The sequence below is a fragment of the Oryx dammah genome, unplaced genomic scaffold (assembly GCF_014754425.2).
Source record: "Oryx dammah isolate SB20612 unplaced genomic scaffold, SCBI_Odam_1.1 HiC_scaffold_28, whole genome shotgun sequence".
Taxonomy (NCBI): domain Eukaryota; kingdom Metazoa; phylum Chordata; class Mammalia; order Artiodactyla; family Bovidae; genus Oryx; species Oryx dammah.
In genome coordinates this window covers 29,934,637-29,948,919 of record NW_024070212.1, presented here as the reverse complement: position 1 = coordinate 29,948,919, position 14,283 = coordinate 29,934,637, and the positions used below count along the sequence as shown (strand labels likewise).

The 14,283-nt window shown below is 50.9% G+C and overlaps 1 protein-coding gene across 1 annotated transcript in view; it reads right to left on the bottom strand.

The window, feature by feature from the left end:
• The window catches only part of KCND3 (potassium voltage-gated channel subfamily D member 3), a 224,204-nt gene extending 222,953 nt beyond the window's left edge, over positions 1–1,251 (bottom strand). The window contains exon 1 of the mRNA XM_040232036.1: positions 1,070–1,251. The gene's annotated coding sequence lies outside the window, so the exon portion shown is untranslated. The remainder of the gene's footprint in view (positions 1–1,069) is intronic.
• Between the last annotated feature and the right edge of the window lie 13,032 nt (positions 1,252–14,283).

Sequence of the window (14,283 nt, the reverse complement as noted above, 5' to 3'; positions counted from 1 at the left end):
AGTGCCTCCGACTCACTGTGGCTGTCAGCGGAGTTTTCCCAAGGAGCCGACCTCTACCTCAGTTTCCCCTTTGCATGCTAAGGAGCATGTTCCCAAGACTTTCTGCTTCCTCATAAAGGGAGGTTGATTCAGGTGCCACAGAAGACATCGGGAAATGACAGTGACATTCCCTCTAAATGTCACCAGTCAGAGAACAGAAAAACAGCACAGGCCTGATGAGCTCTTGATTACGGGAACTGAGGAAAGAACAGGGGGATCGTTTACCCACGGCAATGAGTAATCCACATGCCGCTGATAGAAGATTGGGGAACACATCCCATGCATTTTATATCTTTCTTCAAGAAATGTACCCTTTTAACTCCCTGTATTTCCTTTAGGCTACTAGGAGAATCTGTAGTCCCTAAGCACACACTTAGCTAGATTTTCTGAGGAGCAAGAGAAGTTTGGGAAGAAAGCCTGCAGTTTAAAGATTGGTCACAAGATAATTCCAATTCAGATTTAGCTAACATTTGTTGATCACTGACTATGCAGTGGGCACTGGTTTAAGCACTTTTTGCAGCAACAGTTAATTAATCCCACAAAAATCCTATGACATAGGCATTTATGCTGACAGGCTTCAGGAAAGGAGCTGAGACTCCTTCAAAGTGGCTATGTTCTGTGTATATAGGAGGTGACAATTTTTCAATAGGCTACTGATCTGTTGGCGCTAGTAGTAAAGAACCTGCCTGCTGGTGCAGGAGACAAGAGAGACACGGGTTCGATCCCTGGGTGGGGAAGATTCCCTGGAGGAGGAAATGGCAACCCACTCCAATATTCCTGCCTGGAGAATCCCATGGACAGAGGAGCCTGGCGGGCTGCAATCCATAGGGTTGCAGAGAGACACAACTGAAGTGAAATGGCATGGCAGCATGGCATGGCAGCTCACTGCCAAATGACTTCCTTGACCTAGGTGTAGCCAAATACCAAAGGTCCTTTGGGAGAGAGCAGGATGCAGGCTCTGCCCACCCCATTCCCAGGCAGCAGAAAGCATGGGGTCTGGAAGGCCCAGTACTCTCGTTCTAATTCTCACCTGAACTTGTGAAAGCAAGCCACCATTATCCTCTGGGCCTCACAAGCCTCGTCTGTCAAATGAGATAACTGGACAAGAAAGTGACAAGGAGATCTCTAGCTCAAGCAATCCTTGATTCTACTGGATCCAGGACATCAAGCCTGTAGCTCAGGTCTCACCAAGATCTCTTCCTCACAGTGTCCCCTGCAAAGCAAGCAGTAGAGCCTCTGGGTTTGTTGCTGTGGGGATGGAGTTAATCTGAGCCTCCTTTTAACAAAGGCGCTTCTGGGAATTTCTGATGAGGCTGGTGCCCAGAAAGGGGCACACAACCTGCATTGCTTAGAACTCAAGGCAATCAAAGGCCCAGTTCATTCACAGAACCCCTGGCCACACCCCTGGAGGGAAAAGGGGCCCGGGCTCCAGACCCTGGCCCCTGGACCTCTGAGTCTTAACATCCTCGCTTTATCCCAGGATGAAGCTAAGAAAGGCAGGAACTTGGGGGGTTCCCATGGCAAAGAGTAAGAGACCACAGAACCAGCAGGTACACCCCTAATACTCTGCTTGGGCCAGGTATGCAGTGGTATGCCCTGGGAGAGTGGAGCCCTCCCACTTCCATTCTGCCAGTGCTGTTTCACCCTGATTCCCAAGCCTCACTCCCTGGTACCTGCTGCTGCCACGCTGAACCCCATCACTCTACCCTCCCCTCCTCATACCGATCTCCTCTTCTCCAAAGTCTCTGGGTATTTTACAAACTACTCTCAGATGAATAATTGAGAACTGGGGAAGGAAGAACAGTCCCTCTCTATCTATCATAAAAGCCTCTGGTCCCATAGCCGAACTTTTATCCCATGTATTAAACCAGGACAATCTTCCCAAAGAAGGCCAGGCTGTCTCCGAAGCTTCAAGCCCTGTTCCCTTGCTAAAAGGTACCAAAATGGGAGGAATCACCCTATTACTTCTGTGTGTGAGAGAGTTTGTTTGGAAGTGGAGGAAAAGTGTCCCATGCAGGTGGCCGTGCCCGCCATCCCCTCCATACAAGCCTGCAGGCTTTACCCAGCTCAAGCAGGGCTTCTCCAAGACTCTCACCACAACACTCGCCCCCTGACAGGCACCAAGCCTCCTGGAGCCGACCTGGGTATGAATTCTTGCAACAGGCACCACAGTGCGGCCCCATTTCCAGCCAATAGCACTGCACAGGCCTCAAATGCCAAGGTTTTACTAGGACGTGGACGCCTTACAAATGAAAAATCTGAAGCTATTTTTGTTTTTGGCAGAAGAGTTTGACAGTGGGAAAGATGGGGGTGGGGGGAGGATGGGGAAGAGACATTTGAAACAGGTGAGCGCTGAAATGACACAGGCAGGAAAAAAAAAAAAAATCCTAGAAAAGGGAAACACATTCCCCCTGCTGTAAACAGGCAGCCCTGTTAGCCAGCTTCTGTGGCGGAGATAGAGGGCCCAACGTGGGCAAAGTGAGCAGGCCACCTGTCCTGGGGACTGACACTTAACCTGAGCACAGGGACAAGGCAATGCAAACAGCATGTCACCAAGATCTACCCTTCAGTGACCTCGACAGACAACTGGGTATGGAGAGTCTCATGAAACTTTTACTTTCCACAATTTTTCACTCAGCCCAGAATGGAGCCAGTCTGGGAGCAGAGGGTCCTGACATCCCAGAGGGCATTCTCCTGTGCCCACAGGGTTTGGGTAAGCAGCCATGAAATTGGTAGGGTGCCAAGATGGGGATCCTTGGGATGCAGGCCTGGGACACACAGAGAGATCCTCTTCTCCTGCAGTGCCTCTCCTAGGCTGGCCAGGGCACTTTTCTGAACTCTTGATTTTTTTCTCCAGCCTCTTCAACAGCGAAAGGGAGCAAGCCGCTAATCTTTCTTCCTCTGGGGGTCCCTTGTGTACTTGCATTTTGTTGCATTCTAGTAGAGACAGGGGAAAATAAACACATCTATTCCAGCCCCTGTGCCAACATGTCCACATGGGAAAAAGGTACACATGCTTTGCATTGCATTCCTGCTGGCCCAGGCCCCCTTTCTACAGACATTAAATATCTCGGTTCCCTTGAAGTGATGGTAAATAAGGCGTAAATTTAACCATCTCTGTTACATTCATGCAAAATACCATCACGAACCACATAGAACCAGGTCTTGAAAAGATTGCCTTGTACCTAGGATCGGGAGAAAGTTCAGGCACCCTCTCCCAAGAAATATAACCGAGCCTTCTCTTTGCTATAAGATTCCAGGTTCAGAACCTCAGCCTGTTGCTGACATATCACCGCTGCCCGGGGTAAAAGCAGAACATCTTGGACTCGATTCAAATGTCAACACTAAGCAAGTGCAGGAATTTAGTTGATTCTAGGTAACTTCTCTTCCCAGTCCCTTCCGCACCTCATTCCTAGTGTAAACATCTCGCAAAGTGAGTCTTTCCAACGGCCTCCCCCGGGGCACTCTGGCCCCCGGTGTTGCTCAGAGACCCTTCCCAGAGCTCGCCGAGGGCAAGCGGCGTCGGGCAGGACCAGATGTGCGGGCCCCCGGCCTATGGGAGGCACACCGCCCGATCGCCCGGCTGAAGAACTTTGTAAAGCGCCCCAAACTGCTCCCCGCTTCCACCCTCAGCCATTGCTCTCCTTCTCCCCTCAGAAGGAGCGGGGGACCGAGCGAGCCGTCGCCACCTGCCGCCGGATCCCGGGGCGCTGCCTCTGGCACCCCGGAGGGAAGGCAGGCCAATGGAAGGAGGGCAGAGGTTCACACCCCCACCTCCAAACCTCACAGCGCCTAGCTGCCCGGAGGTGGCTCCGCAGCCCTCGGGAACCGACGCCTCCGGGCCGGCTGCCTGCTCCCCCGCGGCGCCAGCCCCACCCCCAATCCTTCCGGCGCCCCAGCGCCCACCCACCCGGGTGCGGGAGTGGGAGGGTGCCGCGTGGGCAGCCGGAGCAACAGGCGTGGGAGCAGCGCTGAGCGCGCTTCCTGGCTCCAAAAGGCTCGGTCGCGTCCCTCTTACCTTCAGCGAAGCAAGCCCCGGGCCCCGCACCCCGCGCCCCGCGCGCGCTAGGAAGCTGCCGCCGGGAGCCGGGGGCCGCGGAGGCGCAGAGCACCCAGCAGCGCGGGGAAGCGCCCAGCGGCCGCCGCTCGCACCGCTCCTCCTCGCGAGCCAAGTCTCTCCTTCCCTTCTTCGCTCCGTCCGTTCGTGCGTCCGTCTGTCCGTGGGGCCCTCCCTCCCCCGTCGCCGCCGCCGCCGCCGCCGCGGCCGCCGTCGCTCCAGCCCCGGCTCGGCAGCGCGTCCCCTCCCCGCCTCGCCGCTCCGCTCGCGGGCTCGCGGGCTCGCGGGCTCCCTCGCTCGCGCCCTGCCCCCGCCGCTGCCGGCGCCGCGCGGAGCGGAGCCCGGCGGGCCACCGGCTGCCTGGCGAGGTCCCTCTCCCGAAGGGGGAGGCGATGGGGGCGCGGCGCGGGCGGGGCGGAGAGGAGAGTCCGGGGGAGGCGGCGAGGCTGCGCCCTTGCCTCCCGACAGATCCCCGGCGACCGAGCGGCTCCAGGCCGGGCCCGAGAGCGCGGAGGGAAAGACGAGGAGGACCCGGAGGCTCGCCGCGGGAGGGTGCCCAGGGCGAGGGCGTTCTAGGGGGAGTGACTCCCCGCGCGAGGGTGTGTGTGTGTGTGCGTGTGTGTGTGTGTATGTGTGTGTAGAGGGGCGCGCGCGTGAGCCAGGGTTGGGGGCAGGGAGGCGAGGCAGAGCCTGGTGCGTCTCCCCGGGCCAGTGGAGGAATCCTAGGGTGTGCCTAGAGGTGGCGGAGTGTGCCGACGCGGGTGTGGGCGCGTGTGCCAGCGAGGGTGGGCACGGGGGTGAGCGTGGCAAGGTGAGCTCGGCCTGGGCGTGGAGGCGGAGCGGGGAGTAGGCGTGAGTGTGAGCTCGGAGGCGTGTGTGCTGGGGACTCGGGGAGAGGTGACAGGGAGCGTCAGTGTGTGCGCGCGTGGGGTGTGTGTGGACCAGCTGGGTGTCTGTTTCTCGCCGACTGTCCACGCGGCATCAGCACTTGCCTGCGGCCGAGCCCTGCCACCTGGGGAGGTGGAGCCCGGCACCGCGCAAGCTTCGTAGCTCGCCGCGGCCGTGAGCTTGGTGTGCTGGGGCTGGAAAGGTCCCGGGGGGACACACAATGCCCTTGCCCCACGTAAGAGCCGCTCTTCTTCCGGAGCGCAAGGGGCACGACCCGAAGGTAGGGATTCGCCCTCCTATCCTTCCACGTGGACTCAGTACCTAGACCCCAAAGTCTGGACTTGGGAGCGTGAACTCTCAACCCGAGTCCGCTCGGTCCCTCGGTCCCTCTCCGGAGCCTAAGGATCCCCACTGCCCAGGATGGGGAGCGGGCAGTCGGCAAGTGCCCAAGAGGTCGGGCGGATGGAGCCCCGCAGCATCCCAAGAGAGTGGTATATGGCCCAGACTCCCACACTCTCGGTCTCGGTTCGCAGAGGGTTCAGTCCGCGCGAACGGTGTCGACCTGAGCGGCTCCAGCTGTCCCCGCGTCCAGAATTCCGAGATCTCGGCCTGGATGCCCGGAATCGCCTGGCGCTCCGGAGGCGAGGCAGCTCCGTGCCTCAGCAGGGACCGAGACGTAGAGCTTGAGCGACCACAGTTCTCGGTGTGAAACAGAGACCGAGGGTGCAGAGTGTGGTGAAGGGTGGGCGTGCTTGAAGGGGGCTGGGAAAGAACCTGAGTCCGAACGAGGCTTCTGGCTTTTATGAGAACCCTTAGCCCTGCTCTAGATTAAGAGGTGGGGTGAGTCATGGTGGCCTGAGCCTGAGCGGGCTCCTGGCTGGCTCGGAAGCCCTCATTCACCCATTCGTCCCACTCCCCGCAAAGCCCCCTTCAGCTTGTCTGTCTGAAAGGTGTACAGCTGGCCCTTGAAGAGCTGGGCGTAGGCTCTATTAGCATTTGCCAGGAGCCCCAGGAGCGGTGTGGAATTTGCATAGTGATTTGCATACAGTAATAATGATTAACAACAGTGCCACTCCCTGGCAGACGGGGGTAAGAATTCGGGGAAGGCCCTGGCTCTGCTCCCACCTCCCTCCTCCCATCCCTGGGGAAGAGCTAATTTTCTCACAACTGCTGTGACCCCTGAGAGTTCTCAGACTCTGGGTGAGCAGGTCTGGGGAGGGGCAGTTTCCTTCAGCCTTGTCCGATTTGGGAAAGTTAAAACTCAGTGCTTTTTTTCTTGGGGCTTCCCAGTTGGCGCTAGTGGTAAAGACCCCTCCTGCCAATGTGAGAGACATAAGAGACTGGGGTTCAATTCCTGGGTCAGAAAGATCCCCTGGAGGAGGGCATGGAACCCACTCCACTATTCAATCCTGGAGAATCCCATAGACAGAGGAGCCTGGTGGGCTACAGTCCAGGGTCGTGAAGAGTCAGACAGGATTGAAGCAACTTAGCATGCACACATTTTATTTCTGCCCAGGTTTGAACTCTTGTGCATTCCCATCTTTGTTTTGCATCTTGCAGGTAGCTCAGAGGCTGGGTCTGCCCCAAAGCTTGAAGGTTTCCAGGAACAGTTAGCTGGGAGCATCTTCCTCCTCCAGAGAGATATACTTGTGGGACAACTGTGCTCTCCTGTGCCTGGTCAGCCCTGTTTGAAGACAGGACATTGATTCAGGACATCCCCTGCCCCCCACCCCACCTTGCCCTGCAACACACACACACCTCTGGACCCATTCCTCCCAGGCTCACATCTCATCATTTAAGTGAAGTAGCTGTAGACTGTATTCTCCTTTCTGTTGAGAAGATCTAGAGGAAAATATAAAAGACAGATTTCTAGTCTAGGCCAGTGTGGTTGTTACTTACCAGCTCTTCTCACAACCAGGTGACCTGGAAAATGAGAGAGAGAGAGCAAGTGATGGGCAGAAGGGAGGCCCCTTGACTCCGGCAGCTGAAAGAGCCACTGCCTGGAGATGCTTCCCTTGCCTGGGCTCCATGCCCTCCATTGCATCTTTCCAGCACTGCCTGGCCTCGCCTTTCCCCTCTCTCCCTCTGGCCTGGCCTGGCCAGGATTCTCACTTGCATTTCCCCCATGACACGGCCGCTTTTCCTTTAACTCTCAGCTTCTATTTAAAAAGCTAATTTGGGAGCTTGTCGATGCTCCCAATTCAGATATTCTAAATAGGAACTGAAAGTTAGGAGCTGCCAGGGCACAGAATTCCTTCCTTTGCCACCAGCACAGCTAAGGCGTTTGTTCAGTCAATCTGCTGGCCGTGGCCGTGTGTGTGTGTGTGTGTGTGTGTGTGTGTGTGTGTGTATGAGAGAGAGAGAGCGCGCGCGAACGTATGAGTTCAGGGCGTATTTCAGGCTATCTTTTCTATTTAAGGATGGTGCTTCTATGGACGACTGTGCTCTGTGTGTCCTTTCCAAGCTGTGCACACATGAGAATTCTTCTTTAGTCCCTTCACTCTGGCCGCTATTTGCAGAGCTTGTCACTGTGTGGACTGTGGGGATAAGAGGCTGCCCCACCAGGTCTGCAGCCTCCAAGTTTGCTGACTTGCTGGAGCTGGTGTCTGCTTGGGGATTTCCCAGGGCTGCTCTGCTCAGGTTTGCTCTTAGAAGCTGTGCCTTTGAGTGTCCATAAGGGTTGCTTCTACCCTCATTGCTTGTGGTTGGACTACTTCACCAATCTTCCCCTTGATGAGGCAGGGATTTGGAGGGTGGAACTGCACCTCTGAGGGTTGCTGGCTTTTTATATTCAGGGTGCTGTGTATCTTGGAGGTAAATAAACAGACTTTGAAGTCAGACTGCCTGAGTTTAACCCTACCTCTGCTGTTTACCTGCTGTGTGATCTTGGGGAAGCTACTGAACCTCTGTGCCTTGATTTCCTCATCTCTAAAATAGTAATGTGCCCACATGCTAAGTCATTTCAGGAGATGCAGGAGGTGTAAGAGACGCGGGTTCGATCCCTGGGTCAGGAAGATTCTATGGAGGAGGGCATTGGCAGTAGGGTTCTTTACCACTAGCACCACCTGGAAAGCACAAAATAGAAATACATAGAACTATCTACCTTACAGGGTCTGGTGAAGATGAACAGTTCTAACAGGTAAAGCACTTAGAAGGGTGCCTGGAACATAGAAAGGGTAATATAACTGGTGCTTATCTTTGCTGTTCAGGGCTGGAGTCGTGCGGGCAGGAAGTGTGAGGAAATTTGCCTGGAGAGGAAGGTAGAGGGACAAGACATACACAAGACTGACAGACACACACCTCTGTGCATATAATGGTAACAATGCCAGGCCACAGCTGGGCATGGGTCATGCTCATCTGGATGAAGTGGCTGTTTTTCAGCCCCAGAGAGGGAGACCTCTGATGAGGAATAGAGGAAGTGCCACAGGAATAAGGATAAGGCAGGGGCTGGATCATGTCAGAAGCCCATGGAGCATGTCCCGGGGAAATTTTATGCTGGAGGAGTAAGTAAGGATGCTAGATGCTTATGTGGATGCAACTTTATGAAGGCAAAGTTGCAGTGAGGGACTGCAGTAGGGGTCCCTTAGTAGGGGCCCTTCATATTCACTGAGTCTCCTTTGGGCTCGGGAGTCCTCTGGCTCTGAACCTGCCATTGCCTCCTATCCCTTATTCCCACAGCTGGGCATAGGAGCATTTACTCAGGGCCATCAGAATGTATTTACTCCAGTCCCTGAGCAGCTAGTCGATGTACAGAGAGGTTAAGTGGCTTCTTCCGGGGTCCCACAGCTGGGGATTCAGGAAGCCACTAACAGGAGTATATGTGTGCTAAGTCACTTCAGTCATGTCTGACTCTTTGCAACCCCATGGACTATAGCCCACCAGGCTCCTCTGTCCATGGATTCTCCAGGCATGAATACTGGGGTGGGTTGCAATGCCCTCTTCCAGGGGATCCTCCTGCTCCAGGGATCGAACCCACGTTTTCGGTATCTCCGGCATTGGCAAGTAGGTTCTTTACCACTTGTGCCCCCTGGGAAGCCCCGCTAACAGGAGGGGGAGCTCTAAATGCAAAGGCCTGGGAAGGCCATCCAAGGGGTCCAAAGCAGCATTGCAAGTCCTTGGATTGTATCAGGCTTAACATATCAGCCTTAAGTTGAGGAGCCAACATGTTCTGGACTCCTTGCAAGGTCTGTACCATAGATATTATTGCCTGTGTCCCCTTCTTATAAGGAGGACACAGGGACTGGATGGAAAAAAAAATACTACTCATCTGTTCACTTTTTGCTGGTGACCGTTTGAAGGAGGGTGGGTAGAGGCTGAAGGTACAGATCATAGGTGCAGGGACTGTTCTCTTCTTCCCTGGTGATTCCTCCTGCTTGTGTGCTGATGTTTCCCAAGGCTTTGTCCTTTGTCTTCTCTGCTTCTTCATTTGCCCTTTTCCCTGGAGAGTTGATGGGAGTCCCTGATTTCAAGCTCATTCAGGTGCTGACTGTTCCTTCCTGAACTCTCCCTGACCACTAATTATGCACCACGGATCTCTGTCCTTGTACACAGGCACTCCTCTGCATCATCTCACCACTCCCCTTCAATCTTCTCCAAAAGATCATTTCCTCTAAAGCACCCTGTTCCAATTGTGTCATATCCTGCAGTTCATTTCTGGCCTTACCTTCTTCCACTCACATATGTTTTTCTTTCCATCATAAAGCCCTGTTCTCTACTACTTGACCAAATCACCTCTTTTCACACTCTCATGCCTTTGTACATGCTGTACTGTCTTCCAGAAATGCTGTATTTCCTATTTCCTACTGTTTTCCTAGCAAACTTCCACTCAGTCCCAGACCTTCAATACCCAGCCCAAAGGTCACATAAGGCATATTGATTCATTTCAGATCCACACCTCAGGGGGAACTAACCATTCCCCTCTTAAGCTCCCACAGCCCTTCCTGAATACCTCAGATATAGTTATTACCTTGGTTGTTTGCATAGCAGCCTCCTTCTCTGACTTTAAGCTGTTTAAGGAAGGACCACATCTTAGCCATCTCTAAACATGCTAGCTCAATGCTCAGCACATTAGAAATGCTCAAGAACTTTGCATTAGGAATTTATTTTAACTTTCTTTCTCATAGCTCCCTTGATTTTACATAACTGAGAATATGCAATAAATTTTTCAACTGGTCAGCCTCCAGGTTCCATCTGATTGAGCTTAAGCACTGTCATGAAGACAGAGATAAAGGATGAGGGTGTTCAATATTTGGCTGATCCTAGATGAAAAGAGCCCCAAAGCCCCCCTCCTCCAGCCTTTTCAGATCTACAAAGAGAACCTCAGTCAATGCTGCCTGCAGAGACCTGGCCAGTGTTCTGCTCTTGAACAAGATTGGTTTTTAGGGAAGTCTTTTCTTTCCTTTCTGGCAGAATGTCAATCACATCTCCAGAATATCACCTCCTTGGGAACAGCCAGGATGCGGTCAGTTGGAAATGTACCTGGTTGCCTGCAGCTGTGACTGTGCTCGCCATAAAACCCTGCAAGAGAGCTCGTCAAAAACCCATTAGCCAAAACCTAGGCTTGACACAAAGATGAGACCAAAGCTTATTGAACTTTAAGTGTAAAATTGTATGTAAACCACATAGGAAACCCAGGAAAGTGGAAGGGAGAACATGGACTCAGGATAAACTCGGCTTCAAATCTTGACTCTAATTTACAAGCTGTGTGGCCTTGGGCAAGCTTCTTTACTTTTCTGATCCTCAGTTACCTCACCTGTAAAATGGATTACAGAGATCATCTTGACTCACAGGGTTCATGAAGATTGAGTTAGATAATGCGTATAACATGTTTCATCAGTTCAGTTCAGTTCAGTCACTCAGTCGTGTCTGACTCTGCGACCCCATGGACTGCAACACACCAGGCTTCCCTGCCCATTACCAACTCCTGGAGCTTACTCAAACTCATGTCCATTGCATCAGTGATGCCATCCAACCATCTCATCCTCTGTCATCCCCTTCTCCTCCTGCCTTCAATCTTTCCCAGTATCAGGGTCTTTTCCATAAGTCGGTTCTTTGCATCAGGTGGCCAAAGTATTGGAATTTCAACTTCAGCATCAGTCCTTCCAATGAATATTCAGAACTGATTTCCTTTAGGATTGACTGGTTGGATCTCCTTGCAGTCCAAGGAACTCTCAAGAGTCTTCTCCAACACCACAGTTCAAAAGCATCAATTCCTCGACACTTAGCCTTCTTTCTAGTCCAACTCACATCCATACATGACTACTGGAAAAACCACAGCTTTGACTAGACGTACCTTTGTTGGTAAAGTAATGTGTCTGCTTTTTAATATGCTGTCTAGGTTGGTCATAGCTTTTTTCCCAAGGAGCAAGCAGCTTTTAATTTCATGGCTGCAGTCATCATCTGCAGGGATTTTGTTTCATATGCATTTATAAATAAAATATTGGATGGTATTGCAATTGACTTTACCCTAGCATTTTTTCTTAATTCATTTATTTTTAATTGAAGGACAATTACAATATTGTGTTAGTTTCTGCCATATATCAACATGGATCAGCCACAGGTATACATCTGTCCCCTCCCTCTTGCCTCTCTCCCATCTTCCACCCCATTTCACACTTCTAGGTTGTCACAGAGCCCTGGTTTGAGTTTCCAAGCCATACATCAAATTCCCACTATTTATTTTACATACGTTAATGAAGCTGAAGGAATCAACCTTTCTGACTTCAGACTATACTACAAAGCTACAGTCATTAAGACAGTATGGTACTGACACAAAAAGAGAAATATAGACCATTGGAACAAGATAGAAAGCCCATAGATTAAACCCATGAACCTATGGGCACCTTATCTTTGATAAAGGAGGCAAGAATATGCAATGGGGCAAAGATAGTCTCTTCAATAAGTGCTGCTGGGAAAATTGGACAGCTACATATAAAAGAATGAAATTAGAATACTTCCTAACACCATACACAAAGGTAAACTCAAAATGAATTAAAGACTTAATATAAGATCAGAAACTATAAAACTCTTAGAGGAAAACATAGGCAGAACACTTTATTACCTAAAATCACAGCAAGATCCTGCATGATTTACCCTAGCATTTTTAAGTCTAAGGCACAGCTCTCTATAGTGCTTGTTTGTGAAGAAGTTCAGACAGGTCACTCAAGTTCTTTCCTTGTTATTCTTCATATCAAGACCTAGGAAATGTGTGAAATCAGAGAAATTTGTCTCTAGATGTTTTTCTATTTTACCCCTCCCTCCATTCTGTGTCACCCTATTTCTGTAAGTGCCTACTTTGCTCTGATTCCTTCCTTGTGAGCAACAACTGATAAATCATTTAAACTAATGTGTAAGTATCTATCCTGTCCAGAGATACAGTATTTACATTTTAACAGGATAATGAAAATCCAGGTCATGAAATAGAGTGGATCTGATGCTCCATCTGAGTAACAGGGTATGTTTTAGGGGGAAAGAAGTCTTCCTAACTCCACAGAGTCACTGTCCACTCAAAAAACTTGGCCCCATTGATACAACTATTAACATAAGCAACAAGGTGGGCTGTTTCTGAATTTTGAAGCTAGAAATCCAAGCCTTCAGCTCTTGCAAAAGTGTTCTGAGGAAGGGATCTGTACACTGGTTTTTATACCAAGCTGTTCTTGGTAATCAGGCAGAGCCCATGAGTACCAGCCAAGGCCCTCACAGCACTGCACCTCTATGATACTCATACTCAAGCTCATTTTTTCTTTAGAGCTCAAGCCTGGGATTGGATGTTTCTGCCTCACTGGGTTCGTGGGAGATTCAGCTGCAAAACTGTTAATTGCTTTGATGAGTCAACAAGTAAATAAACACAGTCCAGCCACTGTCTCCATACTGCAAGGTCATAAGAGGCTTCTGGGTTTCTCAGCAAAGCCTGTTAAAGAAGGATCCTCAGGGCCCTTAAGAAGTTCTTTGTTATGGAAAATTTCAGACACACACAAAAGAACACAGAATTCTATAAAATACCCCCCATGAACCCACCATTTAGCTTTGATAAATACCAACTCAAGGCCAGTCATGTCTTATCTATACCCATGGTCATCACCACTCCTTGATAATTTTGAAGCAAATTCCAGATGACAAGCAGTTTCATTTGTAAACATTTCAGTAATTGCACCCTCCTATGGCATCAAAATCCATCTCTCCAAGGAATGAGATGTCTTCCTCCCTAACTCCAGGACACTAAGACCATTTGGACAGTATTTGCATCTGTGCCTAGGGGCTAGTCCTTGGGTTTGGCAAGCGCAAGGGCTTCCTGAATTCTCTCCAAAATCTGACCTGCTCCTTGGAGAGAAAGAAAGATGAATTAAATGCCATGCAGTGGTGTCTCCGTGGGCAAGCTTTTTGGTGTCAGCAGGACTGCTGCCTAATAACTGAAATGAGACCCAAACTGAGTGGCAAAAATCATAGTCATGAATCTCAACTTAGCATTTTTCGCATGTGTTATTTCATTTCACCTTCATCAATTCTTAGTTTACCTCCATCTCACAGATAAGCAAGCTGAGCCTAAGGTCACACAGCTAGCAGGTACCTGCGGCAGAGACTGTGGCTTCATGCTCAGTTGCCCAGTCATGTCCGACTCGGCGACCCTATGGACTATAGCCTCTCCAGCTCCTGGCAGGGTCTGACTAGATGTTAACCAAACTCAGTTCATCTTTTTCACGGGCACAGCTACCGTACATTTCCCAGGATCCCTTGTGATTAGGTTTGGCTTCTGTGACTAAATTCTGACAAAGGTAGTATAAGCCGGACCCATAAAAAATATCCAGAGCAATCCTACGTGTGCTTTTCTTCCCCTCTATCCACTAGCTGAATAGAGAGAATTTCAAGGACCTGGAAGAGGGTGGAGCCACAGTAATGAAGAATCTTGGGTCTCCGGATGACTATGTGGAGTAGTTCAGTTCAGTTCATTTCAGCACTCAGTTCAGTTCAGGCGCTCAGTCATGTCCAACTCTGTGACCCCATGGGCTGCAGCATGCCAGGCTTCCTTGTCCATCACCAGCTCCTGCAGCGTGCTCAGATTCATGTCCATCGAGTTGGTAATGCCAACTAGCCATCTCATCCTCTGTCCTTCCTAACCTTAGTTGGTCTATGAAATGAGTGGGGAAAAAAAAAAATCTATTATGTTAAGCCCCTGAACTTTGGGTATATATGTTCAAGTAGTAAGCCTATCCTGACCCATATGGTGGCACAGTTAGGATTTAAACCTTGCATCTGACTATGCAAATGTTCAAGGCCCTGCTCTCTACCATGCTGCCTCCAGG